General features: G+C 47.6%; 1 protein-coding gene across 5 annotated transcripts in view; it reads right to left on the bottom strand.

Moving 5' to 3' along the window:
* The window catches only part of DOCK1 (dedicator of cytokinesis 1), a 563,137-nt gene that overhangs the window by 188,230 nt on the left and 352,056 nt on the right, over nt 1-22,851 (bottom strand). The gene's annotated exons all lie outside the window — the stretch shown is intronic.

The following is a 22,851-nucleotide window of genomic DNA, read 5'->3' as shown; positions in this document are numbered from 1 at the left end:
CAGGCAAGGATACTAGAGTGGGTAGCCAGCCCCTTCTCAGGGGCTCTTTCTGACCCCAGGGATTGAACTCATCTCTCCTGCAGTGACAGGCAGTTCCTTACCACTGAGCCACCAGGGTAGTCCAGAATCACCCCTTACAGCTGATGTTTCTTTCCAGTGATTTTACGTCCACTGATTCCACTTTACACCTCTGCTAAAAGGGCCCACTTTTTCTTGTTGTGTTTAGAGCAAGTTGAACCCAATTTCTCTCCACCACTGAAAAAGCCCACTGTGGTGGTCCCTACACCCATTAGCATGGGCCTGAATAAAGTCTGCCATACAATCTCTAACAAGTGAGAGTGAGTGTCTCTCAGTCAATGTCCGACTCTTTGCGACCCCACGGACTATACATAAAGTCCATGGAATTCTCCGGGCCAGAATACTGGAGTGGGTAGCCATTCCCTTCCCCAGGGGATCTTCCCAACCCAGGGATCCAACCCAGGTCTCCTGAGCCACAAGGGAAGTCTAATGTCTAACGAGGGTCAGGGGAAATTTTTTAACACCCCAAACATTTATTTCATTGACAATGGGGCTGGAAGTTCTCTATCAAAACAATAAGGGGAAAAAAATGTTTATGTAAGCAATTACATTACTGGATAATCTCACGCCTTTCTCTCACTCACACCCCAAAGGGTAAAGAAGGTACAAAAGATGTGAACAATATAACAGGAAATTAAACACTTAGAAAGTGAACTGTGGTGTCGGGCAAACCTCGGCCTGAATCTGGTCCCCTCTGACTTGTTAGCCATATAACCTGGTGTGAACTGCTAAAATCAGTATCAACTTCAGCTCTCTCACCTGCAAAATAAGGACCATATGATGGCCTTCTGTGGCTACTGAGAGGAATGCCAAGGATGAGAGGAAAGTGAGGCCCCGACTAAAGGCTTGATAAATAAAATGCTTTTGCTATGACCTTTATTATCCTGGATGGTTAATTCCTGTCCAATACACTTACAAGTCTAAGATTACAGTTGGGGCTTTTGAAGTTATTTCAAAGCATCATGAGTGGTATTTTATTGTGGAAAAAGTCAACTATATTGATTTATACCCCTTTGTAGCAGACACTACATTGGAAAAGCACTAGCTAACTATAAGGCAGGAACAGGAGGCTCATCAAATGCTTTTTGGGGACCCAGGTGTCCAGGGCGCCTAGCAGATGCGCTGGGGACATTGAGAGGTGGCTCTCATGTTGGCGTCAGTTGGTTCACACCTTAAGCATCCCTTATTTTTGCTCCCATCGTCTTGTAAGCAGCAGATCTAACCACTTGATCTGATCTCCTGCTTGTCATACAGAGGGAAACTTTTTATTTGGTAAACAATGCTCAGAGCATCTCAGCAGTTTGCTGACACCAGTGATTACATTTTGGCAAGAAACACATCCTTTGAAAGGGAAACAAAGGACCATTTTCTCCTCTCCCCCCTTTGCCCCTCCCTGACCTGCCCGCTCCCCTGCTAGCCACGCAGTCTGGGTGATGCTTTGCCACGCGATTGGTTTGCACGTGACCAGGTACCACGAGAACCCCTTTGTTACCACATGATCAGCGGTGCTTTACCATGTGAGCAGTTTCAGTACTCAGGGTTAGGAAAGAACATACACTTTTTAAGTTAAATCAACCTTTTTTTTACAATTTTTTGAACTTACCTTCCTGGTACTCCCCAAACCTCACGCGATCTTCCCTGAGACTGGATGAGATATTTAGGAGAAAAGTGAGAACACAAAACCCTCGGGTCCGTTGAACCCAGTCCTGCTTCATTTACTATTTTCCTCTCAGAATGTAATAAAATTTAGCCTCATTTTCTAAAGATCTGAGCGCTTACCTGCCCCCTTTGAGAGGCTGGAAAAGAGGTAATCAGAAATGGTAAAGGCCAGTGATCGCATAATTGCCAACACTGTGCTCAAAGTTCGACGATGTCTCTTTTGGGGAAGCACCATCACTATCTCGTTAGGGCTCTTTCTCCTAATGTACTCAGGCTTAGGAAACATCTATACACACAATCCTCTACACCCTATACCAACTGAGGAGGGCGTGATTTTCACTTTTTTGAAGATTTTTCTTTTTTTACGTGGACTGTTTTTAAAGTCCTTCTTGAATTTTATTACAATATTGCTTCTGTTTTACATTCTGCTGTTTTGGCCATGAGGCATCTGGGATTGGAATTCCCTCACCAGGGACTGAACCTGCAGCCCCTGCATCAGAAAGCAAAGTCTTAATCACTGAACCACCAGGCAAGCCTCTTAGTTTTCACTTTAATAGAGATTTGCCCCTCTATAACCTACACAGCAGTGACGCTAGAGGTCACAGTGAACAGCTCTCCTGCACTGTGACCATGCACACTGCTACAGCTAAGGACAAAGCACACACACACGTCCGCTTTGTACACCCAGGTGCGTGTGTTCCCTGCCTGGTTTATATTCACAAAACCTGCTATCACAACTGCTTGAATTACTTAAAATTTATATGAAATGAGAAAACTGTGACTGTGAAAAGAAAGCTGACTTCTATGTGACAATGAAGTCAAAGCTTTGAAAGGACTAGACGGCTGACTCGCTTTAAAAACGGCTGTCAAATCAGATGGGCGTGAGAGAGCCTTGGAAATCCAGGAGAATTCAAATCACTGTGCCTCTGGTCTTGGATTTTTCACTTTTAAGGGCATGAAAACTCACTTATTGAAGATGCTTCATGCCAGAGAGACAATGTGAAGTGTTAATCAGTAGACCCATCTTAAAGTAGGCTTCCCTGGTGGCTCAGACAGTAAAGAATCCACCTGCAATGCAGAAGACCTGGGTTTGATCCCTGGGTTGGGAAGATTCCCTGGAAAAGGGCATGGCAACTCACACCAGTACTCTTGCCTGGAGAATCCCCATGGACAGAGGAGCCTGGCGGGCTGCGGTCCGTGGGGTCGCCAAGAGTTGGACACGACTGAGCAACTAAGCACAGCATCTTAATGTCAACAAAGGTAAAAACATGGCAAACACTTCTAGATATTTCCAGATTAACCTTCTTTTCTAAAAGGGAACGGGATTATGTTCCAACTGAGGTCCACTCCTGACTCTCATCATCAGGGCAGCTGAGATGGGAGCCCTTTCATCAGAGCTGCCCCAGCCAGCATTGGCATTTCCAGCTGAACCAGAAGGAGGAAACACGTCTATACAGACACCATCAGTGAGAAGCATCGAGGCCATTAGCTCTCTGGACTCCATGCACCCTGACCTGCTGCTCGCCAGCAGCCGAAACACACATCTCACATGACTGAGGAGCTAGGAAGGGGAAGTCGGCAACAGGAAAAGGCCCATTACACTCAGCATGTGATTTCTAAAATGCCTCCATGCATTCTGCAACTGAGCAGTGGAAAAATGCAATGGCATCACGGAGACTCAAGAGCAACTGGGATGATGCAGGAACAATGTGCTTCTCAAAATTCTTGCTGCCCCTGGGACTGATCAGGAAGCGCTAAGCAGGGCTGTATACTCTGTGCCTCTAAACAAAACAGAGAAAGGATGACAAGCCTCCAGCCTGGGGAGCATCACCATTGGGACCTGAAATGTCCACTGCACCAGAGTGCATCCTGGGTCCGTTTTTTCATCCTTAGCGCCTGGGGGGGTGGGGGGCGGGGGGAGGTGGGGAGAGGGATAACACAAGATCACAGTCTTCAAAGAGAGAAGACGAAACATACAGATGCTCAAACCCAGACATCAGAAAGCCCTTGAGTGCTGAACAGTTGCCAAAGGGAAGGGGGCCCTGGAAACAAGTTCTCTCCAGGGGGCTCTGGTCCCTACTGGTACAGCCAACACCCTGTCCCAGCCTCTCCAGGGACCATGCAGCCATGATGCAAAGACACGGGAGGAAGCTGGGAGAGGACTATTTTGAGAAACTAGAGGGTTTTGATGGCTAATAGGGTTTGCTGAAGCTTAAAAGACAAGATCCATCTAGAAATGTTCACAGAAGGGTGATTTTACATGAGTTATTTAAAGCAGTGTATCGTGTTAGGCTCATCTGCTTGGGAGGCCTCTCCTGGGCTTTATGTAAGAGGGCGGCGTGGACCACAAGGAGTCATCCGTCTGCACCCGTGAGTGTGGATTAGCAGGATAAAGGGCTAGAGGGGAAAGCTTCACATAGACAGCACATAGATACAGGTGCACTGTGACCACTCTTCTGAAAATCCCTTCTGATAATCTTGTTTTATTTTTTAGTGAAAAAAAAACCATGCTGAAATTTTCTCATCATCCAACTGTCACATCTATGCCTCTTGACATTTGAACTCGATCTGTCCTCCCTCTTGTTACATCGCATCTGTGTCTGGCTCCTATTAAAGGCCAGCCCCTGCCCTCCCAACAACCCCTGTACCCTGGACCCCACAGTTCTTACGGACTTCCTGGACCAAGCCCAGAGCCACCCCTCACCTGTTTCTCTCTCCACCGGATGATTCCTGTGTCAACAACAAACACTACATCCAAGCCAGCTGGCATCACCATTTCCCCCAGACGGCAGTGTCTCACTGCATCCTGACAGAGGTGCCTGGTCAGCAGGTCCATGCTCTCCATGACCCCTCCCCCTGCCCCCTGCCCCCTGCAGGTTGGTGTCCTCCTTGGCAATTACGGAGATACTGCTCCGGTCAGCAGCAACAGTGGCCCCTGTGTGGCCGATGGCTCCGGTTACACATCCTCTCATCAGAATTCAACCTCGCTTTCCCGCTCCTGGGTTCTCTCCTTTAATGATATCCCTTCCACTGCTAATCCCCTACATGGACGAGTGTCCTGCGGCTGCAGCCTGGTCTGTGTCTTTTCTCCAGCCACACTCGCTGCCCTGGTGGCCTTGATTTTATATGAACGCCTGGGGCCACCTCACTGTATCTCAGAACCAACCCTTCCTTGGGAATTCCAGCCTGCATTTTGACCCCTAATTGCAACTTCTCTCTCTGGCCATTCTCATTACTAACCAGGCCGTGCATTCTCCACAGGGCACTGTCTCTCCTTGGGGGTGAAAACTGGTTCTCGGGGTGGATGTAGAACATTTTAGACATTACACTGGCCCTTGGCCCTCCATGCAGGTCCCATCCTCCTTCTTAGCACTTAATGTCTCTTCTTAATTAAACTTAAATCTAATTTAATCCTTCTCCTTAGAGGGTGATAACGGGGGGAAAAGGCTGAGGAACACTGAAGGAGCCAAAACAGAGCTCTGCCCAAACCTGATTTTCCATCTCGTTATGATTTCCACCTATCCATTTTGGTTCACACCAAACATCTAAGACTTTCCTTGATTCTCCACTCTCCTTCCCTCCCTACACACAGTTCACCACAGGCCCACTGGACCCCGCCTCCAAATCACGACCAAAACCCCCATCCCTCTTTCTCTCCCCAGAGACCATCTGAGCCTGGGTCACAGCATCTCTTGCCCAGATTTTCCCAGAGGCACCTAATGGGCCCTCCAAGTGGCCCAGCTCCCTCTTTCTCTAGACTTTCAGCAAAGCAACCCAAACAGCCTCGTAAAAACAAACGTCAGTGATGCCATTTGTCTGATTTAACGTTTCCAGCATCTTCCCATCTCAAAATAAATCTCTGACAGGACAGCATGACCAGCCTTGTTCCTGCTTCTCCTCGCCTGCATCCATACTCACCCCAGAGGAGGGTGGGAGAGCTGAGTTGCTCCGCAGCACACGGGATCTTCCTGGACCAGGGATGGAACCCACGACTCCTCCATTGGCAGGCGGATTCTTTACCACTGAGCCACCAGGGAAGGCCTGGGTCACTGTTTTTAACTAGACTTCATGTGATTCAGATTTCACTACCCTTCTCCCCATGTCCGTTTACTGCCTCCAGGTTCCCAGCCAGGGTACGACATTATTTATAGTCTCTTCCTATCTCTCTGGGTCCCTCTTGGCTGTGACAGTTTCCCAGACTTTTCTTGATTCTTGATGACCTTGACAGGAGCACTTGTCAAATATTTTGTAGAACGTCTCTCAATTGGAGACGGTCTGAAGCTTTTCTCATGGGAAGATTCAGCTGTATTCATGTGCTTGACCCTTTGCTTCCTGCCTATCTCTCCCCAAAGCTCTGGACCCCAGATGCCCTTGAACTGCGATGCCTGACACGCGTTCAGCTCTTGGAGACTGAATCAACTCTGCCTCGCTCATCGTGTGTCCCCAGAGCCAGAACAAGGCCCATCCCACGGCAAACGATCAATGCCTCTGCACTGACACGTGGGCAAGCAGACACACACCCCATAATCAAAGCCACGTGAAACGTTCTCATGCTTTCACAGGATTGAGCAAAATCCTGCATTTCATGCTGGGTTAAAGATGTCCACATGTAGTTAGGATAAAACTCCATCTTCCATCTATTTGTGGCACCTTTCTCCTTATCTCAGTGGGAACAGTGCACTTTTTAGAAAAGTCTTCCTTCCTAGAGGCACTCAGTTCTTCCCCTATTTCCTGGCTTTGCTTCTTGTTTTTCCTTATATGGAAAGATGGGCTTCCCAGGTGGTGCTAGTGGTAAAGAACCCGCCTCCCAATGCAGGAGACATAAGAGACCTGGATTCGATCCCTGGGTCAGGAGGATCCTTTGGAGGAGAGCATGGCAACCCGCTCCAGTTTTCTTGCCTGGAGAATCCCAAGCACAGAGGAGCCTGGCGGACTACAATCCATAGGATCAGAAAGAGTCAGACAAGACTGAAGTGACTTAGCATTCTGCATGTGTATTAAAAGATCGTGTGTTTCTATTGCAGGCCTGTTCTTGGCTTTACAGTATTTTCTGGAATGCTCCTGGCAAGTCAATACTGTGTCCAGTTCCAGAATGAGGAAGCTGCAACTCCACGAATTAATGAAGTCATCCAAGGCTGTTTTTTTGTTTGGCTTTTGAATTAATTTTTATTTTGGCTGTGCTGGTCTTCATTGCGGCACACAGGCTTTCTCCCGCTGCAGCGTGTGGGGCTTCTCTTGCTGCAGCTCATGGGTTCTAAAGCGCATAGGCTCAGGAGCTGTGGTGCCCGGGCTCACTGGCCCCGCAGCACGTGGGATGTCAGGTCCCTACCAGAGACTGAACCCGTGTCCTGAGCGCTGAAAGCTGGATTCTTAACCACTAGACGGTGCAGTTTCTACGTGAAGGAACTCAGGCTTGAAGCTGTAGCCTGAGCCTTGGGTCAGGCCCTACACAGCCTTGGGGATCATCCATGCCTCCCGGCTTCACCTCCTGGAGCAGGCCCATCACGGGGAGGAGCCGCAGCGTTCACTAGGACACACATCCATCCATGCCTCCGATGGAGGAGACTGCCAAAACTCAAAGGAAAACACCACGTGGGCAGCCAGGGGAGGGATGACGGCAATGAGAGCTGGGACCTCAGCAAGTACTGGTGTAAGACTGCGAGGGATGTCAAGAATATGCAGGCAGAACTGGGGTGAGAGAGGCGAGCAATAGCGAGGAAGAAGGGACACAGGTCAGGAGGAGGGCGACCCAATGCCCGTCGTTCATGGGATGAAATATAGAGACGGCTCAGGTCGCTTACAGAAGGTGTCCTTTTTGCAAATACAGATTGCCAAACTGTAAAGTCTGGGAAACAGCAAACTTGAAAGCTCTGTTCTATTTTCATCCCTTTGTTGAGGATTTCCAGAAGACCAGAGGCATCCTTAGACATTCGCCCCTTCATCTCCACGTCCATCAAATCACATTTCTTTAAATCCCAAATGTGTGTGCAGCTCTGAGCTAGGGGGTTGGGCTGAAGGTGGGAGAGGACCTGTCCTTGAATAGCTCGGCTTTGAAGCTGAGATGGGTATTTCAAGATGATGAACCTGGAAATTCAAAGGCAATCACTTGAAAGAAATAAGGACTGGAATAGAGTGCCATGCAGCAGTGAGGCAGAATAGGATCCCCTTTGTCTAAACCAGGCACAGTCATGTGCACGTTGTCCCATAAAAGGATGTGAAGGTGGTCTCTACTGCCCATGGGGGTGCAGTAAGCCGCCATGCGCTCCCCAAAGCATCCATTCACAATGAAGAGTGGAAATAAACTATTCCCTCCTGGGAGCAGCAGATTCACAAAGGAATGAAAGGACAGCGTGGTGCTTGCTCCCGCTCCTTTCATCTCAGGGATGCCTCGTGAGCGTGGATGCAGAACCTGTCCTTGGTTCCCAAGCCTCATTCCCGCCTCGGGCGGTCCCTAGCCCTGGGAGTATGTGATCTTGAACTGTCTCTCAGAGAACAAATCTGAAATTCCGTCAAATAAAAATAGTTCCCCTTGAATCTGAACTCAAGAATTTTCACTAACCTCAAGGCAATCGCTAGGAAATCAGCCTCTAACCTGGTCGTCGCAATCACAGCCAGTGATCCTTCATGGTCAGTCCAGCACATAGCTGACCGTAGGCTGCTATGAGGCTACCAGATTCCTCTTCCTCAAGCCCAGAGCTCTGAGAGCCACCCTGGCCACCAGCCCTGGCGGGCTCACCAGGCTGCAACCCTGGGCACACTCGCTCAAAGCGTGGGTGTCCACTGGACCTCAGCACTTTGATGTGGATGATCACAGCTCCTCTGCTAAGGAGCCCTTGTGTGGCCCCAGGAGACCCTGTCACTTTCCTCCAAGAGAGGTTTGTGGATCCAACACCTCACAGATCTGTAAAGGGTAAACAGGAGTCAACCCCGAGGGCGATTTTCTTTTCAAAGCTGCACAGATTGAGCAGCAAGACAAAGAGTGTTGCCCAGTGACAAGCCCCAGGCTTGCAACACAGACTGCAAACTCTCTTCAGAGGGCAAGAGCTTAGCATCTTTGCAACTTCCGTTGTCTGAGGTGGCAGAGAACTCAGGTTTAAGGGCACTGACACTGCCAGGCCAAAAGAGCTTTGGGCTTCATTCCACAGGAAGCCCACACACCTCAAGGAATCAGAGAACTGAGGAACTGATTCCTCAAGGAATCAGCTTCCTGGAACCTTAAGGGGACACAGAGCAGGGATGGATGACCCCCTTGCCCTGGATGCCAGGAGCAGCGTCTAGACCATAGGAAGGCTGATTCCCCTCTGAGGTCAGGGAAGTGGGTGGGTGTGCACTGAACTTCACGTGTGAGGTTATCCTAGCCACCCAGCAGGGTAGGGTCAGGGCTCTCTCAGGACAGGACACACGGAATCACAAAACGCTGCCTCCTGCAGTCCCCACTGAGATTCATCTCCATCCACTGAGCGGGATGCGTGGCAGAGAGCCCGATGCAGACAGCTTGCCTGCTGCCCCACCCAACAGGGGAGAGAGAGGGGGCCTGAGCCATCGTAGCTGCTGGATCTCCAAACTCCCAAAGCCCCACCCTCGCATCTCGCTAATTTAGTGATGACCATCCAATCATACTCATCACGTGGACACACCCTCTGGCACTGGGCGATTCTTTGCTGGGCACTGGCACAACCATCATGAACCCTTCCCGGAGACTGTTAGTCTACAGAGGGTGAGGGGAAGCAAACCACCAGCCCCAGGCTCCATCAGACAGGCAGGGGTGTGTTTGAACCAGGGTCTGTCTAACTCTACAGTCATTATACTTCGTCTGCAAAGGGATCTCTTACCTGACACGACCCTAGTGACCCTGACAACAACATTACAGAACTGGAATTCACTTTTCTACTTTTTTGAAATCCCTGGTGGCTCAGATGGTAAAGCGTCTGCTCACAATGCAGGAAACCTGGGTTCAATCCCTGGGTCGGGAAGATCCCCTGGAGAAGGAAATGGCAACCCACACCAGTACTCTTGCCTGGAGAATCCCATGGACGGTTGAGCCTGGCAGGCTGCAGTCCATGGGGTCACAAAGAGTCGGACACAACCGAGCGACTTCACTTTGACTTTCCTTTCTATCCTTTCACCGGTGATGGAGAGTGACACAGACAGAAGGCTTGGGCCAGCTTTAGCAGGTGACATGGAGAACATGTTCGGTGATGGGAAACAAAAGCAACCGCAGCCTCATTGCTAAGGACAGCGATAAGAAACCTCCTTAGAAATTAACATCAGGGAAACATGGGCTTCCCCTGGAGAAAGCAGGAGTTCCCCTTCAGATCAGAGCCCAAGGAGGGTGACATCCATACTGCCCCTCAGTTGACTGGGTACCTGGTGGCTCAGACAGTAAAGAATCTGCCTTCAATGCAGGAGACCTGGGTTTGATCCCCGTGTCGGGAAGATTCCTGAAGAAGGAAATGGCTACCCACTCCAATAATCTTGCCTAGAGAATTCCATGGGCTACAATACATGGGTTGAAAAGAGTTGGACACAACTAAGTGACTAACACACACACACACACATATATTTGTGAGCACACATATATTTGTTTATGTATATAACACATATATTCATACATATTTGTTTTCGAGTGTTGTATTATATATATGGTTTCTTAAACTGAGAAACCATTCAAATTCACCATATAGGCAGACTATCCATAATAAGCAGGACGTTTGCCTTCTCTCCCCTTTTTCTCGGTATGAGACTCACTTCATAAAGCATTGGATATTGGGGAGCTTAGTTCCAGGAAAGAACACCCAACCACTTGACAAACACTGCTTAGAAATGCCAGGCCCCCGTAAATCACAACAGGCAAACCATGGTTACCTCCAAAAGTGTCTCGTGTCTCACAAAAGGGGATTACTCTATTTCCTCTGAATCAAGCTTAATTTGTGGGTCTAATATCAAAAATAAAGAAACCTCTCCAGCATGCGGCTGGCTTCACATATTCCATTTCCAAATCGTCTGCAGGTTAATGGCTAATTAGAAAACGCCTTGCACACAGTACATTGCAGGATCAGATGGGAATGAGGTGGCCATTTGCTTTAGTGGAGCAATAACATTCAGCCTGAATAAGCCAATCAGACTCCTGACCCTCAATCCTGGGGATGTTGGGGAAATCAGAAAGGCAGCCAGCCCCTGCGTGGCAGGGAAGGGGGAGCTTCTGAGGGAGGGCGAAGCTGTCCCCTGCCTCCGCGCTGCCTAGCCCTGCACAGCCAGGACAGAGGAGGAATCATGAAAAAGGTGTGCAGGACAAAGGGCTAGAAAGGCCCCTGCGGTGAAGGCACCATGGGAGGTAGCGACGGTTCCCGCCTGCGCGCTCAGTCGCTCAGTCGTGTCTGACTCTTGGACACTCCATGTACTGCAGCCCACTAGGCTCCTCTGTCCACGGAATTTTCCAGGCAAGAATACTGGAGTGGGTCGCCCTTTCCTCCTCCAGGGGACCTTCCTGACGCAGGGATCGAGCCCACGCCTTCTGAGCCTCCTGCCCTGGCAGCTTTGACCAGCTGAGCAGTCAGGGAGGCCCACGGAGGGTCCAGCTTTCATCAAAGGAGCCAAGCCCTACAAACCTTCCCCCACCAATGCTTTCAACACATACAACCTACCCACCACATTGCAGGTGAGGAATTCAACCAGAGAACTTCAGATTTTCTGGCTCTTGCACGAAACCTCACTACGTGTTTTCCCCTGAACACAATGAATCAAGAGAGAGTACAGGCTGCTGTGTATCACCACAGGAAAAGAGAGGAGGGGGCCTCCTAACCACGTCCAAACCTCTGCATCCCAAGCAGCCCCACGTCAGGGTTGCGGTGGCCACAGGTCAGAAAAAAACGGGGGAAAGATAATTTCTGCCTATGAAAAATGGATTGAATACTGAGAAAGTGCCAAGTGCTAAAAAGCTACCCGTTGATCAGATGGCTGGAGTCCTCCGGGGATGGTAAATAATATTTATATTCACAAATTTTAACATGTAGTGTTTTCTATTCCTTCTAAGATCCTCTGTACCCAAGACACGGAGTCAGCGGCCACTGGTTCTTGAGCAGGGAGCAGGGCGTCTCTGATACAGCAATGGGGAAAGATGCTGTGGGGTGCGGGGGCTTTTGTTTTGGAACCATTAGAATCCACTGAACTGAAAAGAGCAGGGCTGTCAGAGTTCATTCTCTTCCCAAATCAACCACGCTGTAGAATCACACAAAATATTTCACTTTACAATATAATTTGTATTTTCAATTTTCTTGCAGCTCTGGGAATTTGACAGGTACAGTATTAAGTAAAAACCCTCCTCTGAAGTCTCGCTGGAAAGGTTAAGAAGAAACAGCAAGCTCCAGCAGACAGCAAGCAACCCCCTGCAGCTGCCTGACCTGCAGTCAGCGGCTGGCTCAGTACAGACACAGGTCTCCCGTGCAGTGTTATGATACACTGAGAACAAATTTCAATTAAGGAAATTCACTAGCCAATAGAGCCTCGAAAGAATAAGAGGCTTCATTTGTTTAATGCATACCTGCATCTGGAGTTATTTACTTATTTATTTGTGGACCTAAAAATAACAAGGGTAACTGCGTTTCATTCCTGGTAAAGAACCACTATGACGCACGTCCTGTGTTTTATCAGCTGACCTTGTAATAACATTTCCTATCGACATTCATTCTTTTCAGTCAGGCGGTTAGCCACTGTTCGTTCAGCACCTACTGTGTGTTGGACAGCGACACTGAACTCAGCATCTCTGAGATAAGTGATTTCCCCAACATAGCATCCAAGAGTCCTGCACAAATGCACACGATTCCATGAAAACATATCACATGACACATGAAAGCATCTTCTACAAACAAAAATGGAGAGAAGCTGTCACAGTCCTAACATTTCGAGTCTATGGGGAAATTATATTAACTATATCATCATTTCTTTATAGACCTACAAATGTACCACATATGTGATTTTTTTTAAAGTATTCCACTGTCAAGCTGAAGATGGAGACAAAATATTACTCAACTTTATTTCCGATCTTGTGTCTAGAAAAGAAGAGAAGCTTGACACATAATGATGTCATTCTATGTTCAATCTTCAAGATGATTTCATGTCAAAAACTGTATTTCCTGGAGCTTCCATATAGGAAAAACACGAAGCCTCACTATCTGTACGGTCACCATGCTTGTTACGACAAATTGACCAGCAGGAAGGCCACTGAGTTTCTTTCTGCAAGAATCCTCAGAGATTTTAAAATTTTACTTATTCATTCACTTTGGTGGCTGTGCTGACTCTTTGGCAGCAGTGGCCAGGCTTTTCTAGTTGTGGCCCTGCGGCAGGTGGGATCTTAGTTCCCCGACCAGGGACTGAACCTGTGTCCCCTGCATTGGAAGGAGAATGCTTAACCACTGGACCACCAGTGAAGTCACGTCGAAGAATTTTTAAGAAATTTTATCAGACAAAAAATTGTAATGTCAACCAACAGAAGCTACTATTCAGTTGGGTGGGGGGAGAAGTCACTAAGAAAAAAATGACTGCAACACACATCCCTGAAACAAGGTTCAAGGACGCGAGGATAAAGAAGGTGTGGGGCATATTACAAAAGAATGCTGCTCAGCCATGAGACAGAAGGAGATCCTGCCATTTGTGACAACATGGATGGAGCTTGAGGGCATTATGCTAAGTGGAGTAAGTCAGATAGAGAAAGACAAACACTGGATGATCTGATATGTATGTAGAATCTAAAACAGAAACGGCAACTCCCCCATAAGAGACGCTCACTAATATTTTACACCTATGTGCCAGGCACCAGGGAGGACAGCCCTGGGGTCTGCGTTCTTATCAGTGTGATTCCCAAACCCGCCTTACTCTCCTCATCACGTGGGCCACGCCCACAGGGATCTGCTGGAGCATCTCGCAGGGCATCTCTGGGAAAACTGCCCTCAACCTTCACCCCGTTCAGGAAAGCTCAGCCCTGGCAACATTAGCAGACAGCTGCTATTATTTATGTTAACGACTCCTGTCTTCACTGGGGTCATGACACAGAGAAATGGCTGAGAGAAGTAGAAATAAGAAGAGGGTCACTGAAATGGATCACATATTTCTATTAATTATTTAACATTGCTGAGACTCAGTTTGTTCATCCATAAAATGAGGATTAAACTGACTTTTGCTGGGGACGATTCTTTGCAGTAGGTACATGGAAGTACGTTTAGCAGCATCACTGGATTCTACCCACAAGGTGTCAACAGTCCCCACGGTGATAACAAAATTGTTGTCAAATATCCTCTAGGGGGCAAAATCGCCCCTGGCTGAGAACCACAAACAGATATCTAACATAATGTTTTTGGCCATAGACAAGCATTCAGTTACCATGGGTTTCCTCCTGCACACATCCCAGACTTAAAAGGATGACCCTAGAGGGTCTCGCATTGCATGCAGGCTTTCTTCTAAGTCCCAGGAGCATCGGATGTAAAAACTGAGGATGGAAAGATTTGGGATGCGACTTAATAAAATGTATTTCCTCCATGAGAGCTGGACCATAAAGAAGGCTGAGCACTGGAGAATGGATGCTTTCAAATTGTGGTGCTGATGAAGACTCTTGAGAGTCCCTTGGACTGCAAGAAGATCAAACCAGTCAATCTTAAAGGAAATCAGTTCTGAATATTTATTGGAAGGACTGATGCTGAAGCTGAAGCTCCAGTAGTTTGGCCACCTGATGGGAAGAGCCGACTCACTGGAAAAGATCCTGATACTGGGAAAGATTGAAGGCAGGAGGAGAAGTAGGCGGCAGAGGATGAGATGGTTGGATGGCATCAACGACTCAGTGGACATGGATTTGAGCAAATTCCAGGAGATGGTGGAGGACAGAAGCCTGGCGTGCTGCAGACCATGGGGTCACAGAGAGCTGGACACAACTCAGGGACTGAACAACAGCATTTCCTGCTTTATGCTTTGCACGGAGAGCAGTCTCAGGCATCAGATAAAGAGGGTGTTTGGCTTCATTCCTGCTAAAGTGAAGTGCATCCTCCAGCATTAAGCGTCTGCAGGGCGGCCTTGTCGACACCAGCCAAGAGCTCACGGCAAGGTGTGCGCTGTCTCAGAGAATCCTCACACCGATTTTGCCCTTTAAAAACTTTCCTCTAACGCAAGCTTCCCTAAATAACAGTCCTGGCTAAGAGTGCTTCATCACTGCCATTCCTTGGAGAGTACTCTGATTTTTCATCTCAGGATTAAATAAAGAGGCAGTTTGAAAAGCTGGTATAAAATATCTATGCTGTGTGCAATAAATTGGTTATCAACAACCAGGTAAAAGCTGGAATTATCTGTTTTAATTTTAGGCCAAGTTTAATTAGTAAGCAAAAGCAGGCATGCCAGGGAATAACTATATGGAAAATAATAAAATAATTTATGAAAATGTCATGAAGGATAAACAGAACTCCAAAGCACCCTGCACATGGGCACCTCTTCCTGCTGGGGGACGCAGAGCACCATTCCCAGACCCAAGTCAAGAGTTGTCCTTGAAGCCTGGTGCATCACCACGGCCACCTCTGCCCCAGAAAAAGAGCTTATGTGCTTCTCAGTGAGATCAGCCAGAAAGGTGCTCAGCCACAGTCCAGGTGAGCCCAGCTCCAGATGCAGGCCTGGGTCTCAGCTCCTGCAAACTGGGATCTGAGCTGCAAAACATCTCTGCTTTAGGCCAATTTTCTGGGAGAGGACCAGGCATCCCAAGAGGCACCAGTGGAAAAGAACCCACCTGCCAATGCAGGAGATGTCAGAGATGTGCGTTCAACCCCGGGGTCGGGAAGCTCCCCTGGAGTCGGGCATGGCAACCCACTCCAGGACTTTTGCCTGGAGAATCCCATGGACAGAGCAGTCTGGCGGGCTACAGTCCATGGGGTCACAAAGAGTCGGACATGTCTGAAATGACTTAGCACGTCTGCACACGTTGGGAGAGGATTAAGGTTGCCAGAGTGATATTATGAAGTGTGTGAGCTAAATAAAATGCCGGCATGCTGAGCTCTTGGGAAATTTTCATTGCAGAATGCTTTCATTATACTGACTTTAAACTCCCGTTTCTTCACTCAAAAACAATACATATACTCTTCCTTTTGGTCCTTAGCTAATGGTATCGTGACAGAGTTTCTGTCAGCTACTGTATACCGTTTCCAAGGGGGAAATGATACTTAGGTGCGCTTAAAATCTTCAAGGCACCAGATACACTAAACCTCAAAAGGAATAATTTCAAATAATAAGTTAGAAACATCAACTAAAAGCTTCCAGCAAAGAAAGGAAAAAAGATATTGAGAAGAAATGATTCAAGAATCTCTTGAGCCCCAATGTTTGATACCCTCACTTTGAATTTGCACAAAGATTTCATCTCCGTGCCTTTTCCTGGGAGGAGCGTTTCCTGGAAGAAGGCTGAGCTGGAAACATAACATGCTGCATTCCCGGACCAGCCCGTCTTCTGGCTGGCACTAGCGCTATGCCCCCCGAGGCAGGCCCCTAGAAAGTGGGGACCCCACCTCCCTGCCTCCCTCCCTGAGGCCAACGGTCTCCGATCCAAGGCCAAGATACAGAGCTGGCCAGGACCAAAAATCTTCCACAGCAATGAAACCAAATAATACAATACCTGCAACCAATCTACCCTGAGAATTTGCCTGCCGAGCATTTTCACAGCTTACCCCTAAGAAACCTGGCATCTCAGAGGTGCAATCCCGAAGTCTTACTGCTCTTTCCTGCTCCAACCATACGTCAGATTAATTTTGGCAGATGCGTCCATGAGCTTGCCTTCCCGGAGGTAGACACACCTGATGGAGACCACTTATCAGTGGGGAAAAATCCATGTTTTCGAGGAGGGAAATAGCTAGATTGCATGAACATGTATGGAGGGCTTCTTTGGTGGCTCAGTGGTAAAGAGTCCGTCTGCCAGTGCAGCAGAGATGAGTTCAGTCCTGATCGGGAACGATCCTGCAGGCCCCGGAGCAACTAAGCCTGTGCGCCACAGCTGCTGAGCCTGTGCGCTAGAACGCAGGAGTTGCGACGACTGAGCCCGGGCCCCCAGAGCCTGTGCACCACAAGGAGAGAAGCCACCACAGTGAGCAGCCCACTTACCGGATCAAAGGGAAGCCCCCCCTCACTGCAGCCAGAGAAACGCCCGCACAGCAACGAAGACCACGCACAGCCATAAATAAATAAGATTATATAAAAAAGCATACATGGAAAATTGACCCAATGAAAGAAGCCATACGCGATTTTAAGTGTATAAACATGTACTGCATACATTAGGTTAGTGGAAACATACTGCAGTGTGCTGACGGGTTGAGCAAAACACTCCCTGGTCCAAAAATGCTGGACTCACAGGTGAGGGAAGGAGGAGTAGAAATGCACCAACACAATCAAACAGAGGAAATCTAGAACCCAACCCTGCGCCCATTATGCTAGACTGTTCTGCCTCCATGCCGCCACGACCCAAAAACAAGTAAAACCCAGACACATGAAATCAATAGCAACGTGATGTCATGAATTCCAAGTTGGGAAGAAATTACAGTGTTTTGTTTTTAAAGTCTTCATTGAATTTGTTACAATATCGTTTCTGTTTTATGCTTTGGCTTTTTGACCCCAAGGCACGTGGACTCAGTTCCCCAACCAGGGATTGAACTGGCACCCCTTGCGCTAGAAAGGCGAACCCCTGGACCACCAGACATGCTTCGACATTTCAGTGTTTGAAAGCACACATTTAAGATGAAGACCTGACTTCAGATAAAGTCAAACTAGACAGTAATTTTGATTGGTTAGTCTCCAGTATTTGCATGGTCAACAACTTGCCGAGACTAAATTGGGTAGCTCAGAAAATCCACTACATTCAAGAAGCTTTAGGACAGGTCCAATGATGACCGACTGCTCTTAAGGATCAGCGTGCTGACCCATAACATCTCAGGCATATCAAAACTGAAATACCAATGCTCTCCATTTCCTGTGGGCACAATTTTGAGTTCTCAACTGATTCCTTTATGGTGATATTCTCTTGCTCAATATGTTATACATAAGGATCTTCACCATAAATTGCCAGTCTTCCCTGACAAACTGCAAGGATCTTTTTTATCACCCAGTGAGAATTTTGCAACCCATTATATTTTCCTTCGTGCTTCATCTCCCAGGCAGCATTTTGGCTTCTAAAAAGTTTCCAGTTTTCTCTATCATTTTACCTGGTCTATTTTATATCCACAGTCTATGAATCCTTACTTGCAAAATATACCAAGTTCTTTATGAATGTACAAAGGATAATAAATCACAAATTATAAACATAAGCTCCTTTAGACCCCAGCTGAACATGGACAAAATCAAGAAGAATGAGACACAAAACCTACACCAACAGAGAAGGACCCCGGAAAACACTGATAATCACAGCTGCAAACAATGAGACTTCTGAGGAAGTAAAAGTGATCGTTTAATTTATTTTTCATCCTAAGAGAAGAGGACCTGGGGAGAAGCTGAATCAAGGTAGCTGAATTTTAAAAAGTCTGCTGCAAGTTTGAATGGTGGACAGATGTAAGAAAGGTTTTATTTCCACATAAATAAGAAAGTCTAATTCTAAAAATCTGAAAATTACACCCAATCCTGCCCCTGTTTTCACCTCATGGTACACAGTAGAGATGCCTATCACAGGTAAATAAAAGCAGTTGATAACAAATGCTCCTTCAAGGTGAAAAGGGAATTCAGTCAAACCAACAGACTCATTTCCTACCAGGTCACTCCTCTGCCTTAGAAACCTAGTCTGGGGACTTTCCTGGCAGGTACAGAGGCTAAAATCTGTGCTTCCATTGCAAGGGGCATGGGGTTCGATCCCTGGTCGGGGAACTAAGACCCTGCAGTTCAGCCAGAAGGAAAAAAAAAAAATGCAAACAATCTACTCAGGATTATTAGTCCACAAACACCACTGGGATGATGTCAAGCTCTGAGACCAAAAGAAACCCACAGAAATGCAACCAAGAGGCTGCATTCATGTTAACAACCAGAGAGAACTCTAACAAAGCCACAGCATAATTCTTCACCATGAGACCAGGCTACACACTCCGCAAAGCGTAAACCTGAGAATTCCAGCTGATCCAAGTTCAAAAGTAGCGGATAGCACTTACACGCCAACAGTGAAGAGCTAGGCTTCCAACACCACCTGAGATCTTAAACGGAAACTTAGCGTCTGCTTCCCTCTGGGCAGATTAACCAGCACTGCTGCATGCTAACACACAAGCACACATCTCCTGTATCTGAACTGTGCTCATCTTCAATGTCATCCCACCATCCGGCTCCCGTATATCCTAGAGCAGAGTTATAATGCCAGGCTATCACCAACCACTTGCTATCTTGAATACAGCAGTTGAGTGACTACTGTCCTTTGGGATATTCATGATAAACTATAAACTTGATGCTTGATTTACAAGCTGTGGCCCCAAAACTAATGGACGCTGTTTTTAATTACATTTTACAAGCCCCATGGACTGAAGAACAGTCCTATTTGCAGAGGCGAAGCTGAACAAGCACACATTTAAGGGACCACAGCGGCTGGTTCTGTCAGTTTCTGAGCCGTAGGTGGTAAAGCTGCATGTCCAGCTGTGCTGTTAAAACTTAAATACAGACTCCGGAAGCTGCTGGGAATCACTGTTTATCCCAAGGAGGCAAGGAAGTCTGTGATGCCTGCTAGGAAGAGAGGAGCAGGCGAGTCTGGCAACATGTAAGATAACAAGCTCTTACGTTAAAGGAATTTGTTGTTCAGTCACGAAGTCGTGTCCGACTCTGCAGCATGCCAGGCTTCCCTGTCCTTCACTGTCTCTCGGAGTTTGCTCAAATGCATGTCCACTGAGTCAGTGATGCTATCTAATCATTTCATCCTCTGCCGCCCCCTTTTCCTCTTGCCCTCAACCTTTCCCAGCATCAGTGTCTTTTCCAAAGAGCAGGCTTTTCTCATCAGGTGGCCAAAGTATTGCAGCTTCAGCATCAGTCCTTCCAATAAATCTTCAGATCATGAACTCCTTATTACAGGAATAAACAGGGGCAAATAGATAGTGACATATAAACAATGCTCTATGGTATCTATGTAATTTCTACAGGAAATTATTTTATGATGATATTCTGTCCTAAAAGTCCACAGGAGGACTCCACAGAGCTCAGGAATGGATGTGATCCTCTGGAACACATACAGACGTTTAATGGCACCAAAAGGCTTAGTAGGAACTCCTTGACTTCTATGCTTAAAAGTCATTCAGGTTAAGTAGTAAAGCTTACAGAAAAGTTGTGTTTCAGAGTCTATAGGATTAAAAGCAAAGGCATATTTAAGGGGTGTGTGTGCTAAGTCACTTTGGTCATGTCCGACTACTTGTGACCCTATGGGTGTCGGGACACGGCCGCTCTGCAGGGGACATAGGGCAAGCCAAGCCCACGTGCAGCTGGTGCACACACACTGCCTCCTGATGGAGCCAGAGCTGCCTTTAGTTCTGTGGCTTCACTACTGATGTGGCAGGCACGTCTCCCAGGCCTGGTTAAATGCAGAGTGTGTACCGTGTGTGCTAAGTCGCTTCAGTTGTGTCCGAGTCTGTGCGATTCTATGGACTGTAGGCCACTGGGCTTCTCTGTCCATGGGATTCTCCAGACAAGAACACTGGAGTGGGTTGCCATGCCCTCCTCCAGGGGATCTTCCCCACCCAGGGATCGAACTCGAGTCTCTTATGTCTCCTGGGTTGGCAGGTGGGTTCTTTACCACTAGCGCCACCTGGGAAGCCCCTAAACACAGAGGCCCCTACTTATTTCACTGCTAGATGGGAAAGACAGGACGGTCGTTTTCATCCAGCAGAGTAAGGAGAACCCAGGCTTTCATGTGCATCCAAGACAGTGGGTTCTGTTTGTCAGTGTGTTTGTTTTATGTGGAAGATAGACCACGGAAGACGTGAAAACTGCAGCTCTCCAGCCTCATGCTAAGCCGTCACTCAAAAAAGTTAATCCCAACAGAGAAAAAGGAAGAGAAGCCTCGTGCTTTAAGTTCCTCACGTTCTGGGTAACAATGCAGATCCCAAAAGGCAGCAGGTGGAAACCCAGGAAGCCGAGGCCAGGACCTGTGCTCTGAGCCGCAGGCCGCCCTTATCTCTGTAGCTGCGGGATGCAGCTCCTGCGCCTCCCCACTTCTCTGGTGTCTTCAGACGCACCGAAGGAGGTTTCAGCCACAGCAACAGATGACTTCAGAGGGACGACACTCAGTGAGGCTCAGCCCTAGCAGAGGCCTGCTTAAAACAGCCGCTGCTGGTTCCCAGGGCCTATTTCATCCCTGTTGTCCCAGAAAGTGGGACTTCCCTGGTGGTTCAGCAGGTAAAGAATCTGCCTGCCAATGCAGGAGACACAAGTTCAGTCCCTGGGTCGGGAAGATCCCTTGGAGGAGGAAACAGAAACCCACTCCTGCATTCTTGCCTGAAAAATCCTAAGGACAGAGGAGCCTGGTGGGCTACAGTCCATGAGGTTGCAAAGAGCTGGACAAGACTGAACTAAGCATGCTCATTCTAGAAAGTATTGTAGCATCACCCAGAAAAGACAAAGAGAAAGATCCTTGCCGCTACAAATCTGCTCGTGGGGTGGACAAAATCATCAAAAAGAGGCAAAGTGATCAGGGAAAATGCAAATGAAAACCACAGTGAGACATGGTACACATCTGCCAGAAGGGCCAGAATAAAAACGTCAATGACAGCAAATGCAGGTAAGGAGGCAGAAAGACGGACATCTCTTCCAGGGCTAATGGGGACGGAGAACAATGCAACCAGAGTCTGGCAGTTCCTGATAAAACTAGACAGGCAATTACCATGCAATCAGCATTTATAGGCCACACTAGCGTAAAGAGCCCGCCTGCCAAGGCAGGAGATGCAAGAGGCGCAGGTTCGAGCCGGGGTCGTGAAGATCCCCTGGAGAAGGGAACGGCTACTCACTCCAGTATTCCTGCCTGGAGAGGCCCATGGACAGAGGAACCCGGTGAGCTACAGCCCATGGGGTTGCACAGAGTCTGACACGGCTGAAGTAAATTCGCACAAGCACGGCATTTACACCCCTGGGACATTTGTGCCAGGGAAATGAAGACTCAAGTCCACGCAAAAACCTGAATGTCCATAACAGATTTAATTGTAATAGATCTATCTGTAGTAGCCCCAGACTGAGAAAAGACTAGACGTCCTTCAGTGGTTAAAAAAAAAAAATGGTTAAACCATCTGTGGCACATCCACACTGTGGACCACCATGCAGCAACGGAAAGGAACAAACCACTGATACAACAACTTAAAAGAGTTCCAGAAGGATCCTTACAGTGAAAGAAATGTGTCCTTACCATGGGGGTGGATTTGAGAAGACACAGGACATGAAAAAAATCTGTAAGAAAGGAAACACAAGCACTAAAGCATATAAGTCAAGCCGGGAAAACCTGAATAAGATGGCTACATTGTATCAATGTCTGTTCCCTGGTTGCAGTTCAGTGTTGCAGTTTTGCAAAATGTTATTGTCAACACTTTACCTGGGTCAAGGGTACACAAGCTCTCCTGTCTTACGTCTTACCACTGCACTGACTATAAACCGACAGTCATCTCCATAACACTCTCAGTAACAAGGAAGGGGCAAAAAGAAATCAACAGACATTCCTTCTAGAAACCACATGTGATGGAGAACCCCATGGTCTTTGATGGCACTTACAGAAATTATAAAACCCACGTGCTAGAAATTTAACCAACAGCCCTCACAGGGAGATGATGAACACGGCACACGCTTAATATTTAATAAATATAATGAAAATGCTCATGATTTTTTTTAAGCTGAAATATGTGAAATGCAAACACTCTTCAAAAGCCTCCCATAGAACTGAGAATCGCTTTGGTTAATAAACACATATGTTTAAAATTGGACGGCAAACAGAAGCCCCGGACAAAGGCAGAGCGAAGGATGGCTCACAGTCATGTTCGCTTTCTCGGGGGTGCAGAGCCCAAGTTCTCAACCCCAAAGCCCTGCGCTGACATAAGAAAGGCACTCAATCTCCAAGCCCATTTTTCCAAAGAACCACTTGCATCGCAGAAGCGGGGCCACCCTGTGGTA

The sequence above is a fragment of the Budorcas taxicolor genome, chromosome 23, assembly GCF_023091745.1.
Source record: "Budorcas taxicolor isolate Tak-1 chromosome 23, Takin1.1, whole genome shotgun sequence".
NCBI classification, from domain to species: domain Eukaryota; kingdom Metazoa; phylum Chordata; class Mammalia; order Artiodactyla; family Bovidae; genus Budorcas; species Budorcas taxicolor.
The sequence above is the reverse complement of the archived record's forward strand: the minus strand, read 5'-3'. Positions and strand labels throughout refer to the sequence as shown.